An 8328-nucleotide genomic window follows, 5' to 3' on the forward strand; every position below is an offset into this window, starting at 1 on the left:
TGACTGAACATGTGCTAATGTCTCCTTCAGCTTTGTTGTTGCAAACAATGTCAAGCACATGGCACATACATTTGAATTTAAATTTTGTTTTATAATATTATATATATATATATATATATATATATATATAATTTAAATTGGTTAAATATTATTATTGTAATGCAATTTATTTGCATAATGAAATTGTGATCAAATCAAATGGAACAGTGGAGATTTGGTCCTAAATTGTCCAAAGACTGTTACTACTTTTGTGTGTGTGTGTGTGTGTGTGTGTGTGTGTGTGTTTCTTTTAAATGTATACCTTCCAATTTAAGTTTAAAATGTAGGTTTTGTTTTTTCATCTACATAATTTTCTAGCAATCTAATAAGTTCTGAATGAATTAATGGCCATTGTGTACTCCTCGACAGGTACTAAATGACTTTTTTTTTCTTTCTAAAAATGCTGAATAAGCAAATGACCATTACTGTTCAAAACTTGCGAATCTTATAATTTTCACAGTAATAAAAACACAAAAAAATATTTTCAATCCAAAAACCCAAAACGGGTTTTGTGCGTGTGTGTGTTAGTATTTTTTACCAATTATTCCAAATAAAGCATTTGTGAAGGGAGAAAGTGTGTTTGTATATTATCATCTGTTATAATAATATACATGATGATATCAATAAACTTACTCAAGAGGGTTCAGCGCAACCGTGTCCCAGCAAAGAAAGTCTCCACTGATACGACTCTCGTCTCGGCTCTTGGTGTACTGTGGTTCAACCGTTACAGTAAAGGCGCGTGCGCGTCCGCGGATCCAACATGGGTCCGCTCAGGATCGGCTCAGACTAAATACTTGGGGTTTCGAGTCTGACGACAGCACGAGGGCGTGGCTTATTCGCAAGTTCAAGGAGCATGCGCCGTTTACATGCTCCCGGAACACCGCAAACTTCTATAGTAATCGCGCAGAAGCCCTCGTTGTGTTTGTTTCATTTTTACTCATTTAAAACAAGAATGATAGTACTATGTTAAACGTTGAAAAAAAGAAGCTCATTTGGCATTTGCGAATAATGTTTTATAATACTGTAAAATCACGTGACACTGTTGCTTGGTGTCAAGGGCACGTAACGTTACACTACCAGTGAAAAGTTTGGAAACATTACTATTTTTAATGTTTTTGAACGAAGTCTCTTATGCAAGGCTGCATTTATTTCATAATAAATACAGAAAAACAATAATATTGTGAAATATTAATACAATTTAAAATTATTGTTTTCTATTTTAATATACTTTAAAATATAATTCATATCAATATATCATTCTAATATGCTGATTTGATACTCAGTTATTATCAATGTTGAAAACAGTTGTGTTGCTTAATATTATTTTGGAACCTGTGATACTTTTTTCAGGATTCATTTATGAGAACAGCATTTATTCATAATATAAATATTTTCTAACAATATAAATCTTTACTATCACTTTTTATCAATTTAACACATCCGTGCTCAATAAAAGTATTAATTTCTTTCAAAAAAGAAAAAAGAAAAAAAGAAAAAAAAGACTGACCCCAAACTTTTGAATGGTAGTGTATATTGTTACAAAAGATTTCTATTTTAAATAAATGCTGATATTTTTTTTTTAACTTTTTATTCATCAATGAATCCTGAAAAAGTATCACAGGTTATATAATAATATTAAGCAGCACAACTGTTTCCAACATTGATAATAAATCAGCATATTACAATGATTTCTGAAGGATCATGTGACACTGAAGACTGGAGTAATGATGCTGAAAATTCAGCTTTTATCACAGAAATAAATTATGTTTTGAAGTATATTAAAATAGAAAACCATAATTTTAAATTGTAATAATATTTCACAATAGTATTGTTTTTCTGTATTTATTATGAAATAAATGCAGCCTTATTGAGCATAAGAGACTTTGTTCAAAAACATTAAAAATAGTAGTTTCCAAACTTTTGACTGGTAGTGTATATATAAATGAATATATAGACTTGCTTAAAGGCATGGTTTACCCAAAAATGAAAATTTAAACACCTTCAAGTTGTTCTAAACCTGTGACTTTCTTTCTTTCTTTCTTTCTTTCTTTCTTTCTTTCTTTCTTTCTTTCTTTCTTTCTTTCTTTCTTCTGTTGAACAAGAATGTTGGTAACCAGACAATTGATGGCCACCATGAACTGTCTAGTTACCAAAAATCTTTAAAACATTTTCTCTTGTGTTCAACAAAAGAAACTCTAACACAGGTTTAGAACAACTTGAGGGTGATTAAATGATTTTAATAATCCCTTTGACACAGCTTACATTTTTCATAGTGTAATTTCAGATCAGTTGTATTTCACTGGTGTGATGTCAGACCTATTTAAGTAATATTTCCATGTCTTCAAATGACAGTGTAATAAATCTGAACTATATTAACATTGTATTGTTAAAAGGACTGTTTATTCAAAAGTAAACGTTTATAGAAGGCAGTTAAATGTGTCAATCACATCTATTAGCTTAGGAGGCATTTATAGATGTTTCAATAAAATGTTAAACATGCACTCTTCACTGGTCTCTCACACAAATTCATAATACAAAATAATACATAGTGTTCAGTAACATATCTAAAGGTAATCAAGTTTACACAATTTGCATGTTAATACAAAAGACAAGAGCATTTTGTGTGGTTAAATTGTTATTTGGAATGCAATTCATTTATATGCACCCAGAGAACAACAAACTCAATGAAACTTAAGTAACCCTCTGCTACTCCTGGAACACAAAACCAACTGTTACGACCCCTGATAGTGTTGAATCAAGGGGTAAAGGGTTGTAACATTAAACTTGGGAGAAGACACATACACAAATATGTCATAACCAGGTGATGTGTACAAGGCAAGGACACAAGTCTGAACAAGCAAATGATTTATTTACAATATGTAAGGGTATGAAAATAGCATGAGAAGGGGAAAATGTGTTTACAATGAAGAAATAGAAATAAAAAAGAAAATATACTATTTACACATATGCAAAAAAAGTTATTACAAATTACAAATGAGTAACAAATTGGGAAGGGGAGGAGAATTGGTCAAGGGACATGAGAGGCAAGATAAATGATTACAGATACACAAGAGTACAGTTACACAAACTGGGAACATGCTAATCTAATCTCACAGGGTCTACACTGTAGTCCCTATAGAAAACACAGACAGAGGCTATAACACAACAACAGAAGGCCTCGCGAGTGGCGTCTTGACTCCAATTTTATGCCACGGTGCAGAAAACACATTGGAGATGGGGTCAATGACGTAACGGTAAACACAGAGTCAGGTGCTGTGACACTATGAAAGAGAAAGTAAAAAGTAGGGAAAGCACTCAAGGGAAGAAAAGAACAAACATTAAAGGGTTAGTTCACCCAAAAGTGAAATTTCTGTTATTCATTACAGAGACAGTTGTAGAGACAGTGCAGCGCTTCCAGGTTATACATCAGAACGTGAATCTCAATTTGGCCGATGTTCTTCACATGAGCAACACAACGCATGTGTGTGATACTGAGGCAGACCAATTATGAGCCGGCGTTCTGATGTAGAACCCGGAAACACTTCTCTGTCTCTACAACGTAAACAGAGTAGGACAGGTAAGAGAAGAAATTAAATAAAGTCATTATTTTTGTTTCATAACATTAAGGTTGAACCACTGTAGTCACATTGACTATTTTATTTCTATTATGTTTTTACTACTTCTCTGGACCTCAGGGATGCAAACAGGTAAGGGGGAAAAAGTGAGAACATTAGGGCGGGGGCACGCTCCGAACATAATTTTTTTTAAAGATATTTGCTTTACATGCTCATTTGTAGTTACTTTGATTTTTTAATTTATTTGTTATTACAATGTATGTCCAAAACTGTAATTTCACACACACACACAAAAATGTTGCAACATTTCACCAAAATCAAGATTGAATAGGCTACATTTGGTCAAAACCTCATGTTATAAAAAGATGAAGTGCTATGGCTATTTAAGACAATATTGGCTGATTAGACAGCAATACTGAGCTAAACTGCAAACTGTTTGCCCTCTCTCTCTTCACCATTCCCACATCTCAGACCCCCCCACCCCATAAAAACATTGGATCTATGCAAATCCCATAAGTGACCCATTTTGATCTCAAAAAGGTGAGTTGTCACTGAAAGGTGAGGAGTTTGCATCTATGAATGTGGTAATTATGTTGCTTTCTCTTGGGAATCAGAAACCTCTCCGATTTTATCAAAAATATCTTAATTTGTGTTCTGAAGATAAACGATGGTCTTATGGGTATAAAACGACATGAGGGCGAGTAATTAATGACAGAATTTTCATTTTTGGGTTACCTAAACCTTTAACATAATGCATTTTGTTTGAGTTTGTGGTACACAAACTTCCTCATTTCCACTGCATGGCGTTGTGTCAGATGGCTTGGACTGATGCCTCTCGTCAGGGCAAGAGCATTCTGGACAGATAAATTAAAATATTTAATGCCAAATAAAAGTCTGTTTATGTATTCAAAAGAAAATGTTGCACAAAGAAACAAGTTGCGGCTATGAAGCTTTGTAATGCCTTACCAGTAGTACAAAAGCCCCCCAACTGCTGGCATCTTTTTGTGGTGCAGAGCAGAGACCACCATATTCCCAGAATCCTCCCAATTCATTAGTATGACTGTACCTCACAGCCATATACCTCCTGAGTAAATAAGTGGAATACATTCAATTATTTACAAGGTTAAATTGAGTATTTATAATGTTTCCATAATTTGGACTAGTTCAACTTTAGATTACATCTAAGGGTGCTTTCACACTGGTAGTTTAGTTCTAAACAGAGCACAGGTCGCATGAAAAATTGATAATGTGAAATCTGTCATAACACCCTGGAGCACACCAGGGTACTGAACCTGAGACTACCTGTAGGAGGTGGTCTGAGCTCAGCGAGTTTTGTAGCACTGGAACTAATAATCACTGTAGCACTAATCACTATGGCATGATTCACGTGAATATGAAAGCAACTCAGGTTCGCATTTGTACAGGAAGTAAAGTAAATTGGGCATGTGGTTTAGCCGATGATGACAGTGTGAAAGCCCTTAAAGATCAATATGATGGCCGATAAACAAGCAACCCACTACAATGTAAATATGCGATTAAACCTTAATGCTAGGAGACTAAATGTCTATCATCAGCCATTGGTTAATAAATTACATTTCACTGGCCAGTGTTTAAATTAGATGCTAAGTCCAGTATAAGTTTAGCACAGATATATTTTCACTTGCTTTGTCTTTAACACTGAGTGCTTGAAAGTTTCGCTCTGCACTATTTCAATTAATCTCAATGGATGCACAGAGTATTTGACGTACCGTAAACTCTGTGAATGTGCATGACTCGCTGTCACTTAGTGTTCCTTTAAGTTTTATAATAAGAAAAAATAAAATGTATAATATATAATGAATGATTCCACCAAAACAGCTCGTCTTTGTAAAATGGCACATCTTTTTACATTAAAGGGATAGTTCACCCAAAAATGAAAATTCTGTCATCATTTACTCACCCTCATGTTGTTCCAAACTTGTATACATTTCTTTCTTCTGTTGAGCACAAAGGAAGATATTTTGATTAAAGTTTGTTACCAGGCAACTTTGGGGCACCATTGACTTCCAAAGCAGGAAAAAAACTACTATGGAAGTCAATGGTGCCCCAAAACTGTTCAGTTTAACACATTCCTCAAAATATCTTCCTTTGTGTTCAACAGAACAAAGAAATTTATAAAGGTTTGGAACAACTTGAGGGTGAGTAAATGATGACAATTTTCATTTTTGGGTGAACTATCCCTTTAATGTGAAAAGATGTGCCATTTTACAAAGATAAGCTGTTTTGGTGGAATCATTCATTATATATATATATATATATATATATATATATATACACCTCAAACTCGTTGTGCTCCTCAAACCATTCCTGAACCATTTTTGCTTTGTGGCAGAGGCATTATCCTGCTGAAAGAGGCCACAGCCACCAAGGAATACCGTTTCCATAAAAGGGTGTACATGGTCTGCAACAATGCTTAGGTAGGTGGTACGTGTGGTAAGTGGTACATTCTCTGATAAATCTTCCACCTGCCAAACCAGACGATGTGGCCCTTTTTCTTTCTTTCTTTTATCATCAGACCTACAATGAAAAGACAATAAATTGTAATAATAATCTTCAGTTCTATAAAAGCAACCAAATCATCTCTTATTGTCATTCTTACCAAACAATGAAAAATGTCAGTGTTTCTCCATTGTGGCATTCTCGTACAGTGCTGAGGTCCGATTTATTGGTGACAAAGCCAGACACAGTGTTTTTTTAGATGTTCAGCACTTTAAAACAACCAGGGAGCCATTCTGTTCCAAAATATTTAGGAAGGTGGTCTGTAAGGAAGGACTAAGGGAGAACATTGTGCATTTGAATAGACTTTTGAACTTTATATATTATAAGCTCACCTAGAGTATTTCTGGTCTGGTCTGCCTCTGCCATTATGCACAGGAAACAAAGGACCTAAAAAAATGTATAAGTGCACATACAATATATGATATAAGAAGAATCTGTTTACACATTTATAATTTTTTTTTAGGTCCTCTGTTTCCTGTGCATAATGGCAGAGGCAGACCAGAAATACTCTAGGTGTGTATCATATCATATAGGTGTACATTATATCTTATAATATATCATTTCAAGTTCAAAAGTCTATTCAAATGCACAATGTTCTCCCTTAGTCCTTCCTTACAGACTGCCTTCCTAAGTCTTTTGGAACAGAATGGCTCCCTGATTGTTTTAAAGTGCTGAACATTTAAAAAAACACTGTGTCTGGCTTCATCACCAATAAATCAGACCTCAGCACTGTACTAGAATGCCACAAGAGAGAAACACTGACATCTTTCATCAACCTGAGACACCACGCATCTAACCTGAGACACCAAGCATCTGGACTGAGACACCAAGCATCTGGACTGAGACACCAAAAGCATCTAGACTGAGACACCAAAAGTATCTAGACTGAGACACCAAGCATCTGGACTGAGACACCAAGCATCTAGACTGAGACACCAAGCATCTGGACTGAGACACCACGCATCTAGACTGAGACACCAAGCATCTAGACTGAGACACCAAGCATCTGGACTGAGACACCACGCATCTAGACTGAGACACCAAGCATCTGGACTGAGACACCAAGCATCTAGACTGAGACACCAAGCATCTGGACTGAGACACCAAAAGCATCTAGACTGAGACACCAAGCATCTGGACTGAGACACCAAGCATCTAGACTGAGACACCAAGCATCTAGACTGAGACACCAAGCATCTGGACTGAGACACCAAGCATCTAGACTGAGACACCAAGCATCTAGACTGAGACACCAAGCATCTGGACTGAGACACCAAAAGCATCTAGACTGAGACACCAAGCATCTGGACTGAGACACCAAGCATCTAGACTGAGACACCACGCATCTAGACTGAGACACCAAGCATCTGGACTGAGACACCAAGCATCTAGACTGAGACACCAAGCATCTAGACTGAGACACCAAGCATCTGGACTGAGACACCAAAAGCATCTAGACTGAGACACCAAGCATCTGGACTGAGACACCAAGCATCTAGACTGAGACACCACGCATCTAGACTGAGACACCAAGCATCTGGACTGAGACACCAAGCATCTAGACTGAGACACCAAGCATCTGGACTGAGACACCACGCATCTAGACTGAGACACCACGCATCTAGACTGAGACACCAAGCATCTGGACTGAGACATTAAGCATCTAGACTGAGACACCAAGCATCTGGACTGAGACACCAAGCATCTAGACTGAGACACCAAGCATCTGGACTGAGACACCAAAAGCATCTAGACTGAGACACCAAGCATCTGGACTGAGACATTAAGCATCTAGACTGAGACACCAAGCATCTGGACTGAGACACCACGCATCTAGACTGAGACACCAAGCATCTGGACTGAGACACCAAAAGCATCTAGACTGAGACACCAAAAGCATCTGGACTGAGACACCAAGCATCTGGACTGAGACACCAAGCATCTGGACTGAGACACCACGCATCTAGACTGAGACACCAAGCATCTGGACTGAGACACCACGCATCTAGACTGAGACACCAAGCATCTGGACTGAGACACCAAGCATCTGGACTGAGACACCAAAAGCATCTAGACTGAGACACCAAGCATCTGGACTGAGACACCAAGCATCTAGACTGAGACACCAAGCATCTAGACTGAGACACCACGCATCTGGACTGAGACACCACGCATC

At 36.9% G+C, this 8328-nt stretch overlaps 1 long non-coding RNA gene across 1 annotated transcript; it reads right to left on the bottom strand.

Moving 5' to 3' along the window:
* Window positions 1-3974: 3974 nt before the first annotated feature.
* Window positions 3975-6305, bottom strand: LOC127506947 (uncharacterized). Its single transcript, XR_007928180.1, has 4 exons — window positions 6253-6305; window positions 5931-6170; window positions 4581-4698; window positions 3975-4468 (listed from the first exon to the last, which is right to left on the bottom strand). It is a non-coding gene; the product is annotated as an uncharacterized LOC127506947 (long non-coding RNA).
* Window positions 6306-8328: the final 2023 nt, after the last annotated feature.

The sequence above is a fragment of the Ctenopharyngodon idella genome, chromosome 24 (genome assembly GCF_019924925.1).
Source record: "Ctenopharyngodon idella isolate HZGC_01 chromosome 24, HZGC01, whole genome shotgun sequence".
NCBI classification, from domain to species: domain Eukaryota; kingdom Metazoa; phylum Chordata; class Actinopteri; order Cypriniformes; family Xenocyprididae; genus Ctenopharyngodon; species Ctenopharyngodon idella.